Source organism: Paroedura picta, chromosome 2 (assembly GCF_049243985.1).
Source record: "Paroedura picta isolate Pp20150507F chromosome 2, Ppicta_v3.0, whole genome shotgun sequence".
NCBI lineage: Eukaryota > Metazoa > Chordata > Lepidosauria > Squamata > Gekkonidae > Paroedura > Paroedura picta.
In genome coordinates this window covers 58014604-58027319 of record NC_135370.1, presented here as the reverse complement: position 1 = coordinate 58027319, position 12716 = coordinate 58014604, and the positions used below count along the sequence as shown (strand labels likewise).

The following is a 12716-nucleotide window of genomic DNA, read 5'->3' as shown; positions in this document are numbered from 1 at the left end:
GGGGAAAGCAAGTGGAGCAGGGGCTCAGGCAGTGGCGACGTCCCTTGGCAAAAGACTACCCCCCCCTCGGGCCTCAGTAAAATTGACTGGTCCCCGGTGATAAAAAGGTTGGGGACCACTACCTATAGAGAATTAATTTATATTGATGGAAAAACTGTTAAACTGAAATCAAGAGAAGACCTTTGAGATCATAGGATAGATTGGTTTTTATATTATCAAATGGCGGAATTGTTTAAAATACATAAAGAAAAGGGTTTTAATATACAAAAATCTAGATTTCAGAAAGAAATATTAGAACAGGAGGGTAAAGAAATTTCAAAACTCTACAAGCAGCTGTTAGAATGGAATATGGAAGATGAAAAAGTCAAAGAAGTAATGATTTCTTGGGCTAGGGATTTTGGCAACACAGTGAGTTTGGACACTTGGGAAAGGTTATGGAAGTTTGAAATGCGATTCACCCCTTGTTACTCTATTATAGAGAATATTTATAAAATGATTTACCGTTGGCATCTTACTCCAGTTAAGTTAGCTAAATGGAATAAAAAAATTTGCGACAAATGTTGGAAATGTAAACAGGAGAGGGGTGACTTTTTTCACATGTAGTGGGAATGTAAGAAAGCAAGACAATATTGGGAGAATATACTTGTGGAATTTTTAAAAATGTTAAAATTTAATTTTGAAAAAAAACCAGAGCTATTTCTATTGAACCTTTTGGAGGGCAGGGTCCACAAAGATCATAGAGTTTTATTTATGCATGCGACTTCTGCAGCCAGAATTGTTTTTGCTTCTAAATGGAAGAGCCCTTGTATTCCTTCGACTGAAGAGCGGTTAACAAAACTGGCGGACTACGCTGAAGTTGCCAAATTGTCTGCCATCTACAAAGATCCCGATCTTGGAAAATATGCAAAGCAATGGACATTGTTTTGGAATTATATGGAAAAAAAAACTATCCAGAGGGTGCTCCCACCCTCCCTCACCAAGCCCTTACCCCTTGCCTCACAGACTTGCCTGGCTGTTAGAGCCAGGCACGTCTGTGACTCTGCCACTCCACTTGCAGGGCCGCAGGTAAGAGGCCCGGTGCCGGGGGGGGGGGGCTTCCCAAAGGCCTGGAAAGCACACCTGGGGCCTCACAGAGGCTCTGGATGTGTTTTCCAGGCCACCAGGAAGCACTCCCTCTCCCCCACCCCCCTTGCCCTCAGCGCTTCCCGGTGGCCTGGAAAGTAGCAGGGAAGCTCACGGGGAGGACCCTTTCAAAGCCCGTTCTTATGAACGTGCTTTGAAGCTAGTTCATGAATAAAATAGAAAATGTTACTCCAGGATTTATATGGTTGAGTACATGGAATGGGTTCAGGGACTGGGGGTTTGCAGCACATGCTATCATTCTCAGAAAACCTTTGTTGGGTCCCTAGTCTGAACATGTAAAACATGATCTGCTGTATTACTTGTTCCATCTAGCATTTCCTGGAGCCTTTCTAAGCAGGCCTGTTCACAAGTATGTCCCGTTTTATTCCAAGTGGGGAGGGACCAACTTCTAGAGAAGTGTTTTTGTCTCCTTATCTGTCAAGGTAAGGAAACCTGCGCTGCAGAAAGGTTTCTAGAGGCTTCTGGCAATGCTTAAATCCTAGGAAAGAGGGGAGAGGAGATGTAAACAAAGGCTTGCCGGTTAAAATGGAAAGTCAGGTTTATCTAAAAACAGCCGATAACCGAGCGACTCTGGCACAGAAGGGGCATTTGCAAACACCTGTAAAATTTTACTAGTTGGTGTGGACTTCAGAACAACCAGGCAGGACATCGGCAGATGCTTCCTGCTCATGCGGTCTTGTTTTACACACTTAGACCCACACACACACTCAGAGGACGGGATGGTGGTTAAAAGTTAACCCTCTCCCCTCCCATGGGGAAGTCTTGCTTACTTGCGTGCTCGAGAACTGCGGACAGGCACGCTGCTGCTCCTCGAGGCACAAGGGCGCATCCACGCGCCCCTCCTGAGCCGTGACCCAACGGACCGCCCATCTTCGTCCGGCTTCGCTCTGCTCCTCCCGCGCTAGAGAAAAGATTCCGCTTTGCAGACGCTCCCTTACTGCGGCGTTTCGCTTCGCACGCTTCTCGCCAGGGTGGGTAGTTTGGAGACGCCTCCTGGCTCTGACGAGGCGAGGCTGCCGTGCACGCTCCCGGCCGGGCGGCCAGCCTGTAGGCGCTCCCTGCTCGGCCCGGGCTCCCTGACCCTGCAGTAGCGGCAGCAGAGGCAGCAGCAGCGCCCGGGGAACCGCCGCCCGCCAGCCGCGGAGCTGGGATTGTGGGTCTGGCCGTAGCCCAGCTCGGCGGCGCCTCCGCGGCGGCGGCAGCGATCAGAAGAGCGGCAGCGGCTGTGTCGTCGCTCCAGGTCTGGCCTCCTCGCCCGTTCGGCGGGGAGGGAGCCTAACAGCGGTCCCGTCGCTGGAGGGCAGAGGGGGAGAGGATGGGAGAGGATGGCGGCAGCTCGCAAGCGGCGCAGGAGGAGCTGGTAAGAGGTTTGGTTTGGCTCGCCCCTCTCCCCCCCCCCCCCCCCGGCGCTCTCTTTCCCTGCCCTACATAAAGCAACATCAGGAAGCTCTGCTGGCAGCGCCGCTTCGCTTCTCCTGCGCTTGCAAAAGGCCGGGCGGGGGGCGGCCGCGGTGTTGCCGGGCGCCGGTGAGGGAGGGAGTGAGTGAGGAGGGGGCCGCCGCCTCTCCGTCACTCGTGCCCTAGTTGGGCAGGCGGCTGCTTCGCGTGCTTCCCTTGGAGGGCTGGGGGAAGGCAGAGCGGCTCGCTGCCCGCATAGGGTGGCGTGGAGGAAAGGGGGCGAAGTGGCCGGGCGGCGGGGGCGCGCAGCAGTCGATGAGGACCGGCCCTGGCTGCGTCTCTTCCCTCGGCCGTCGGGGCGAGCGGGAGAGCTGAGCTGGCGGGGCTCTGTCGGCGGCGTCTCGCACTTTCCCGCCGGCGCAGCCTCTCCCCGTTCGTGGGTGGGGGCGGCGGCTCCCCGGCTGCCGCCTCGGCGCCTGTCCCGTCCCGTCCCGCGTACTTTGACCGCCCTCTCCCCTCGCTCCTTCCCGCCTGCCTGCCTGCCTGCCTCGCGCGGTGCGTCTCCGATTTTGTCTGGCGGGGAAGGCGGCTGCGTGCTGTGTCGCCAGAGCGCCCGGCAGATCGCAGCTGCTCCATCGCTCTTGTCGTCTTGTGTTTGGATAAAAGTGCTCTTCCCGCCCCGGTTTCGGGTCAGCGGAACTGTCTGCGGAGGGAGCACCTTCAGCCTTTCCCTTTCTCCTCTGTGGCCACAGGGTCAGTTCTCCGGCCTCCGCCTAGCTCGAGAGGCCGTACCTACGAGTCGAGCGTTGAAAGGATGGGATGAAGGCGAGAGCCGCGGCTTCCCCCCTTCCCCCGCTTGGTGCCTGTTCTTTTCAGGGCACGGCTCAAGACGTCTTTTCTCACAGCCGTTGTGTGGTCTCCGTGTAAGAGAAACGGTGCCCTCCCCTCCCCGTGTCGGTGAAGGCCGATTGTTGCTCCCTTCCCTCAGTCCTGTTTCTGTTAGGGGATGACTGCAACCTTTTCCTGGCGCTGAACCCGCGTGGGCCTTGATTCTCTCTCCCCCCCCCCCCCAGGCCTGGGCTAGTGGCTGTGTGCTGCATTGGCCTGGTTGTAGATGGGGGGGGGCAGTCTGCCAGCAGTTTGTCACCTGCCTTCTTCCCCCCCCCCTTCCTGACAGTTGCTGGGGACTGTCTGAAGGTGCATGCAAAACAGCATGATAGCAGAAGGCAGCTTCTTGGGGCTTGAAAATGAGATTTATTTTACGAAAATAATTAGTGTGTCACCTTTCCCTTGTGCCCCTAACTGCCATACAGTTCCAGTTTTTAAAATAAATACAAAATGCAGCACTGCCTAAGCCCATGCCCAGGAAATGCCTGCAGATTTTAAACTGGTTAAAAGCCCTCACAAATCCATTTTAACAGCCCTTTTAAGATGAAGCTTCACCCCCCTTACATCCCACAAGGTGAGAGGGGACCTTTCAGCCCTTATTATCGATATATATTATCAATATAGGAGTAAGGCCACCACAAAGGGGTTTTATGCTTATACTGCTTATTGTTATTTAGTGTCAATTTTTTCAGTTTATATTTAACATAGTTGTGGTGTCTCTTATTTCATCTACAGCACTTATCAAGTCTTAATATATATTATCAGTTAAGCAATGGAAGGGCCAAGGAGCACCATTGTTTATCTGTTTTTAGGGCATCTGTTGGCCTTAATCTGTCCCTGGAGCCATTGTAGGAAAGGAACAGGCTGTAGTAGATGCTGGGTAGGCCACCTTAAGTGGGAGAACAGTGTGACAGGTGTTGTTGCACTGGGGCATATATGGGTAAGGATGGCTCATCAGAGGTCTGCAAAAAGTTATAACCAGCACTTTGAACAGAACACAGAAGCAAACTGGCATCCAATGTAGAAGAACAAGTGCTACATCCCATTTTTCATAAGGAGTCTCAAAGCGGCTTATAAGTTCCTCCCTTCCTCTCCCCACAACATCATCTTGTGAGGTAGGTGGGGCTGAGAGAGTTTTAAGAGAACTGTGATTGGGCCAAGGTCACCCAGTGGGCTTCATATGGAGGAGTGGGAAGGATTCCTCTTAATCACTGCACCATGATGGCTGTAGCTGTTTTGGTGCAGACAAGATAGGAGCAGATTATTAAATATGCTTATGGGTCTGTGCCCATGTTTCTTCCATCTGTTATGCTATTAACACTTACAGGTCACTGAAGAGCAGCTGTTGCATTGTCCTTCCATTCTGCTTTCAAATTATGTAACCTTTTTCTAACTGGTAACATGACATTATATTCATATCTTTGGCATGTTTGCAGGGTGTAGAGGCACTTTGTGCTAAGTGTAGCAAGGAGAGAATATGAAATCTTGGCACTAAGATTTCCCAAGCATGGTATAGCATGCTGTCAGTCTATTTTCTGTCAATATAATTTGTATACCGGATGGAGAAAAGCAGAAAGATGGGCCTATCCACAGGGTATTTCAGATGTAGCACCGTTGGAGATGACAGTAAATGAAGCAGTGAGGACAAGTATATATCAGTAGTAAAAGATAATGTGGTGTACTTGCGTTTCACAAGCAAGGACTAGCTAAAGCTTTTTTGCCCACTAGGTGCAGAAACTGGTAACCTTGTATTCTGTGTTAGTTGCAGTTGCGAAAACTTCACTGTTAATCCGAGGAAATAAGTGCCTCCAAATTTGACACTGACAGGATAATCTAAAAAACTTTTTTGGAAGAGAGGTTTTGCTGCAATCTTTTCATTTGGGCCTATTTTGTCTTCATTCTATATCAGATTCCACTGAAGTCATAGGATGTTATGATTGTAGATTATGTTTCTGCTTTCAGATTAAATAGCAATATTTCTTTGAGTCTAATTTCCATCACACAAATTATAGAACCCTGGCCTTGTGCCTGGATGCCATAGTGAATTGTTTAGGTAAGAGTTGATTGAAGCTAAGCCCTTCAAAACCAGAGATCATGTGGTTGGGTAGGTCAGGGATGGTGGGTTTTACCTGCAGTTTATGGATTCTAGCCTCTGCACTAGACTCCATTGGGAGTTTATGAGTGTGGCTCGATTTCTTCCCTTACTGTGAACAGACATGTGTCCAGGGTTGTAAAGATGGTGCTTTATCACCTATTCTGAGCCTGCCTGCTGGCTCGGTCTATCCCTTTCTAAACTTCCCATTGTGATCCATGGGATGGTCACCTCCACATTAGACTACTTCAACATGCTGTACTAAGGACTGTATTTGAGGATGCTTTGGAAGCTTCATGTGGTCCAGAATGCAGCTGCTAGTTTGCTGACTGGGTCCCCATTGTATGTACATATAACATCAATTTTTATTTATTTTTTGCTTTTGGTGCTACTCAAAGTGCTGTTTTTGGCCTATAAAGCCCTTGATAATCTTGGACCATCCTACCTATAAGAATGTCTCTCCCTGTATAACCCCACCCCATCTCCTTAAATTACTCTTGCAGGCCTTTTACAAGTGCCAGGCCCATGAATTCCCTATTTGACGACCACCAGGGCAAGGGCATTTTCAGTGGTTGCCTCTTCTTCTTCTTTTTAGAATCAGCTCCCTGGGGAAGTTCATACCCTGAAGGATCTTCAGGCTTTGTAGGGCATATCAGACCAATTTTTCCCCAAGTAATTTGTTGTCAAGTTGATGTTTAAATTAACTTTATTGCTCTATTTATTACATTTATTTATTTGTATTGAATTTTTTTCTATTGTATTTTAAATATTGTAAGTCGATCCGAGTGAGGAGGTGCGGGGTAGAAATTATCTAAATAAATTTAGGGTATCAAAAAGGTAAACAAGGGCATAAAATCCAAAATTATGCCCAGAGCAGTATTGTTATTTAATCTGAAAATAGAAACATAATGTACAATCATGACACTGTCTGACTTCAGTTTTAGATAGCCAAATAGATAAAGATAAACATAAGCATAAAACCTCAACTAGTAACCAATGTCTATATGTGTTTGTTTATTGCATTTGTTCTGCCCTTCTGCCAAGGGAGTGAGGGCTCGATAGATTGTTTTTCCCTGCTCCATTTTATCTTTGAACATAATAGTTATCATAATTGCTCTGCTTTTGTTTGGTTTGTTTTCTCATTTACCAGTTCCTAGGAATTTGAAATAATTTTCCAGCAAGCTTGGGTAAATGTAGATGAGATTTCTGTTCTTTGTAATCTCAAATTCTGCATAGTGAATGAGTTATCTGCACTTAAGTGTTTTTGTTGATTATACATATTCATCTTCCAATGTGCACTTGGATTCTTTCATTCTTTGGACTGGAGTAATGGAAAAACTTGTATGAGAAAAGAGATATATATAGATCTAGGATAAATACCAATTAACCTGACATTATTTTCACAACAATTTCAGTAGTTCTTTAAAGGGAAACATACTCACAAATGTTAACCCATTTATGATGATATATAAGAAAAGAGATCATTATGAGTGGACAACTAAAATGGCTGGTTGAAGCTCTGTTTCAACCACTGTGAAAGGTTGCTAGACTGGTACAACTATTGTGTTCAGAAATGCTTGACAAAGGTGTTGGCCATTCGGTATTGTCCATGAAAGGTACAAAAAACATCAACAATGAATACAAACTGAAAAGGGGAAATGTATGTTTGTTGTTTTGCACAAAACCTGATCTATTCATTCAGGGAATCATAATGACACAGGCCATCAGTTTTTAGATGAAATTCATTTGGTGGTAGACTATACTAGAGTCTTTCTTGTAATAACTAAATTTGCCAATTGGCTTTCTTATTTGTAGGCCCATAATATCTGGAAGCTATGTCCATACTCTCTCAGTCTTTATGTAAACTCTTCTTGTACACAAACCTTTCCCCCACAACACATATTCTGAAAAGTTAGTTTGAAAAAAGATTGTCATATTCCAAAAACATTAAGTGGCCAAACTTGTTGATGAGTGAGATATATAACTTTTATTGCTTTTTTAGGGCAGTGTTCCTTGTCACAATGGTACAGACGTTACAGAGTGTTTCTTTGATGGTTATTACTAGAATAATTTGGCTGATGGCATTGTATTGTGGTTGTTGCAATTCAGGAAAAGTGTCTTGAGGGCACAGAATGCAATCATGACCTCAAGATAAATCCTTGAAGCAATGAATGCTAGAAGTGTATTTTGAAACAGAGATGGGCACACATTGGGGAAATGCAGTTTGGGTCAGGGTTTGTGGCTGAGCCTCAAACCAAACCCCAAATCGGGTTTGCAAACCCCATTGAAAGGGACCACAGTGCCTTTTAACAGGGTTTGCAGAAAGCCCCCAAAAAAGGCTGAGCAGCAGGAAACAGCTGTTTCAGGCTGTCTTGTGCTGTCCCTTTAAAGTGCAATACTTTAACATTTGAAGAGACTTCAAAACAACATAAAAAAACAGCCGCTAACAGAAAGGAGATGATATCTCCTGGAACTTCCTTCCCACCTTTCTACTGGCTGTGGCAAACTGTAGTCAGCAGAAAGGATGGGGATCTCCCAGGAGGAAGGCTCTTCACCCCTTCCATTTAAACCCTCCTTTCTGCTCCCAATAAAAAGCCATGGGGAGCTAGAAGCAGGGTTTATATTGCTGAGAGTCATTTAAACCTGCTTTCTGCTCCATGTGGCTTTCCTGGGGAGCAGAAAGCTGGCTATTTAAACCCAACTTGGAGCTAAAATTAGGATCTAAATGGCTCCGAGCCATTTAACCAAGGAGCTGAGTGGCAGGGAACAACTAGTCAGCTGTTTTTCCTGAAGAGTAAAACCATCATGAGCCACGACAGATTGTGCCAAAATTTGTGGTAGTTTGTTCCAGTTCAGTTCATAGACTTTGTTTGGTGAACCCTCAACAGGCCCAAATTCATGATGAACTTTAGTTCATCATCATGTTCATGCTCACTAGTGTCCTGAAGCCTGACAGTTTCAGAATTTTTAATTTAGCTGTCAAAGTTTTGTGGTGTGGTGCAGCAATTAAGAGATGAGTTATACATCAGGAAGTTCCTGATACAGATTTTCCCTGCCAGGGAATGATGGTCTCTTTAAATATCTGACTCTCCTTCTAATATGGGCATTTGGTGTAAAATTTCTTGACTTGAAAATAATATACAAATGCCAAGTCATATTTTATTTCAGTGAAAATCATTCAATTGCCCAGGCTGCAACGCAACTTTATTATGACATGTATGCTTTAACCATCTGTTTGTGAATATTGCTAGTATTCCTACCAAGATTATATTAAGTTTGAGAAAAATTTTGAAGAGAAATTAGGAAGAGCTGAAAATAGTTTAATAAGGATATTATTGAATAAAGTTTTAGCAAGATGCTGATGAGTATTCAGTAATGAAATTCCAAGGCCACATTGAAGGACATTCTGGATTGTATTTTGCAGGATTATAGATTTCACTTTAAAATGCATTGCTCTAGACTTGTCATGTAGTTGTCAGATTATTGGACTAGGTTCTGGAAAACCCAGGTTTTGGATCCCCATTCTGTCGTGGATGCTGGTGGGATATACTGGGGGCAGCTACCTTACAGTGTTGCATGGATAAATGAAGGAAAGGAGTTCTAAGCTACTTTAGGCAATATATAAATAAGCCTATATCTTCAAAGCAGCTATTTTTAAAAAAATAAGATGTAGATGTATTAAATAATAACTTTATAATTGTGTTTTAGCAATGCATTTCTCATAACTGTATACAAAATTGGTAGAAATTGGAAATGATGGGAATAAAGAAGTAGGTTTTGCAATAGTCATGAGAAAACAAAAGGTGGTGCTTTGACACTGCCTGAACGTGTATGTGCTACTTTTATTTGCATTGCTATACTGTTGCAGTATAGAGAATTGAGAATAGTGATACTTAGGTCTGCTCCACAAAGTTTCCTATCCTGCATCAGTTACATAAGTAAGCTTGTTTTATGTGTGTTTGAAAAATTCTACCCCCAAATTCTACCTCTTTGTTTTAGCATCATAAGTGTAAAGGAGTTGGTGGAGAATTATCTAAGTTCTCTAATAGTGAACTATTTTTGACAGCAACATACTTCACAAGTATGCATCTTTACTTAGTTCCCTTCAGTTGCAAAAACATCGGGAATATGAAGAACTTTAGGAAGTTACCCCTCGAAATAGAAACAGAGCCTGTAGCTTAAAAGGAAAAAAAAAGCAGTGACTACTGTTGAGCAACCCGCAGCAGTATTGCCAACCTTCAAGCCTTGGTTTTTGTCACTAAAAGGCAGTGAGAGGGGAGGATCCTTTCAGTGGTGTTTTGGCCTTTGAGAGAAGGACTCATCTGGGCCAGGTCTGGCAGCAGTCATCTGGCAACTTGTTACCACCCAACAAGCATTACTCATCCAGGTCAGGCTGCTTGTTACTGTTCAGCAGCAACCAACCACCACCATGGAAATCACGTGGTTAGAGTTTCAGAATAGGAACTAGGAGAGTTGTGAAAAGGAGAATGATGTAAGCTGCTTTTGGTCCCCAGTGTGGGGAAAGGTAGGTATAAATAATAATGTAAACATAAAGCTAAAGATAGGGGCCGATAATAGGATGATGGATGGGAAAGTTGAGGTTATGGGTGATGCCATGAGAAGAGGAAAAGAAGACATAGCGTCTGGATACAGGAGAAATTGAAGTATTTCCCACAAGTTTCCTACCTCATAGCTGTTCCTGGCATCTGGCTAGCACTGCACAACTGAGTCCAAGTTTTCCTGGGAAGAGGCTTCCATGGAGGGAAGGAAGAAAAGTTGATGGGGCATTTAAAGATAGCTAGGTTGGTGGGGTGGGAAGGAGAGAAAGAAGCAGGTAAAAGGGAGTGGTTGTGGTGATTTTCAGAAAAGGGCGCATACTGGAGAGGGAATAAGGAGATGCTCTTGCAAATCCTTATGGATCCCTTCTTGTTAGGATATATGCCTTAAAAATATATGATATATGACCCACTTTTCACACGGTAAACATGACTTTCATCTGACATTGCTATGAAAAAGGCAGATGTTTCTATTAGTGGCATTACACTTACCACATCCTTAGCAGACACCTGCACCATGCCTGGGAAGTTATAGTGCAGGTGTCTGCTAAGGATGTGGTAAATTCTATAACTGCTTTGGTTCTCAAGTGATCTAAATTTGTATTCACCCTATGAATCTGTTCTTTGTGAAGTGCATTTTAAAGTTCAGATTTGAAACTGGACTGCAAAGAAAAGTACTAATTTTTGCTTTTCTAAACAGTTTTTTTCATATGTCTCCAGACTGGGTCATCTTCCTGGCACAAATAATTAAATATATAAATTATTATATATGTAGATATGTTTAAAATAACATGTATGAAATATGAAAACTTTGCTGGTCTGTCTGCTTGCATTCTGGTCCACAGAGTGGCTCATGGAAGCTGCTAAAGGAATTATTAGCTTCTAAAGATAAAGGTATCCCCTGTGCAGCACTGGGTCATGTCTGACCCTTGGGGTGATGCCCTCAAACGTTTTCATGGCAGACTCAATACGGGGTGGTTTGCCAGTGCCTTCCTCAGTCATTACCATTTACCCCCCAGCAAGCTGGGTACTCATTTTACCGACCTCAGAAGGATGGAAGGCTGAGTCAACCTTGAGCTGGCTGCTGGGATTGAACTCCCAGCCTCATGGGCAGAGCTTTCAGACTGCATATCTGCTGCCTTACCACTCTGCTCCACAAGAGGCTCTTATTAGCTTCTAGAAATAGTTAAATGTGACACTGTATTTTGTTGACTATCACCATGTGATCATGAACTTGAACAAGGCTAATTTTGTTCCCTACTGAAACTAGGAGTGCTTGGCTTCTGCTAACTCCTTTTGTGATCCAATCATTCCATCATGGAGATGTAATTAAAGTATCATTCCATCATGGAGATGTCATCTGTAGGTGTTATTGAACATGACAGATATGTATGGGAAAGTGAAACACCCAAGCACTGTTGAGGTTTCATTTGAAAGAAAGATTGCAGTGATCATCTTCCATTTTCAAAGTGGATAAATGGAGAATTAATACACCTACTTTTGGGGGGATTTTCTTTGGAGTCTTGTATCTTCTTGTTTTCCTGTGATGGGATTTCTAAAAAATTGCTTTCTTGAATTATCATTTGTGAATTTGGGGAAGTTTGACTATACAACACTAAAGTGTGCTCATATGGAGGCCTGAATTTTTTTTTCAAAGATTTTTTTCCTGATTGGAAAATTGGGAAATTTCAAAGAACACTGAGGTGGGGAGGGAGGGGAGAGAACCTCTTGTGAGAAAATGTATACACACACTTTTAGGATGAATGAAATGTACTAGAACATCATAAGGTACAGTGGTTTGCAGCTGTCTCTCACTTTAGTATGGGTGCGTTTGCAATTTTGCTTGATTAAAATTAGGTTATTTATAATAAATTCCATAAAGGCATATTAATACTAGTTTATATACTAGTTGAGTTATAAGTGTTGCATTCTGTGTTGCTGAAGTAGCAAAATAGGTTTAGGTTTGCATATATATAAGTTTCTCAAAACTTCCACTTTTTCCTGTGAAAGAACAGGAGGAAATGCAGGGTTTTTTCCCCATGAGTAGAATTCCTGGACATTTTACATATTTGCCTTCTATAATACCTTTAATGGGTTTGTTAAAAGCAGAGCATCAAACCAAGCCTGGGACTTACTGCAGAAAATTGGGTCACCCCCCCCCCCCAAACATATGCTGTGGCTTCGGTTAAAGTTCAAAACAATCAGGAGATTTAGGCATAAGGAAGTTATGTTCAATTCATTAAGTAAAGTCTAAGAACAAAGAACCGTTTTTCAAGCTAGGGCTCAGGTTTATTTGACTCCTTTGTTTCAAGTCATCCTCCTGCTCTTAATCCTTGGTATACTTTGGATTCTTGAGATCGACTATTATGCAGATTTCTGTGGTGTGAAGGCCCATTCCAGCTTTTCTTCCTTTTTCTGTTAGCTGTTTTGTTAGGCCTTAGTGCACTGGGCCTCATTTCTTTTACGGCTGAAGCCTATGGACTATGAAAGTCAGATGAAACTAGCCATAGTATTGCCTGGGATACTTGTTGTGGGATACTAACTTTTAAAAGAAAAATAAGCCATCCTCCTTATATGGATGCTCATGGATGGTTATAAATAGAATATTTAAAATATGCCTGGTAAAAGGAATACTTTCT

General features: G+C 43.9%; 1 protein-coding gene across 4 annotated transcripts in view; it reads left to right on the top strand.

Moving 5' to 3' along the window:
- The first annotated feature begins 2050 nt into the window (after window positions 1–2050).
- MGAT5 (alpha-1,6-mannosylglycoprotein 6-beta-N-acetylglucosaminyltransferase) overlaps window positions 2051–12716 on the top strand; it is a 160591-nt gene continuing 149925 nt past the window's right edge. Inside the window, exon 1 of one of the 4 annotated variants that reach the window (XM_077320240.1) lies at window positions 2051–2114. The gene's annotated coding sequence lies outside the window, so the exon portion shown is untranslated. Of the gene's footprint in view, window positions 2115–2193; window positions 2504–2650; window positions 2671–4193; window positions 4545–12716 lie in introns of those variants that run through there. The other 3 variants (XM_077320237.1, XM_077320239.1, XM_077320238.1) reach the window with 3 other exon arrangements.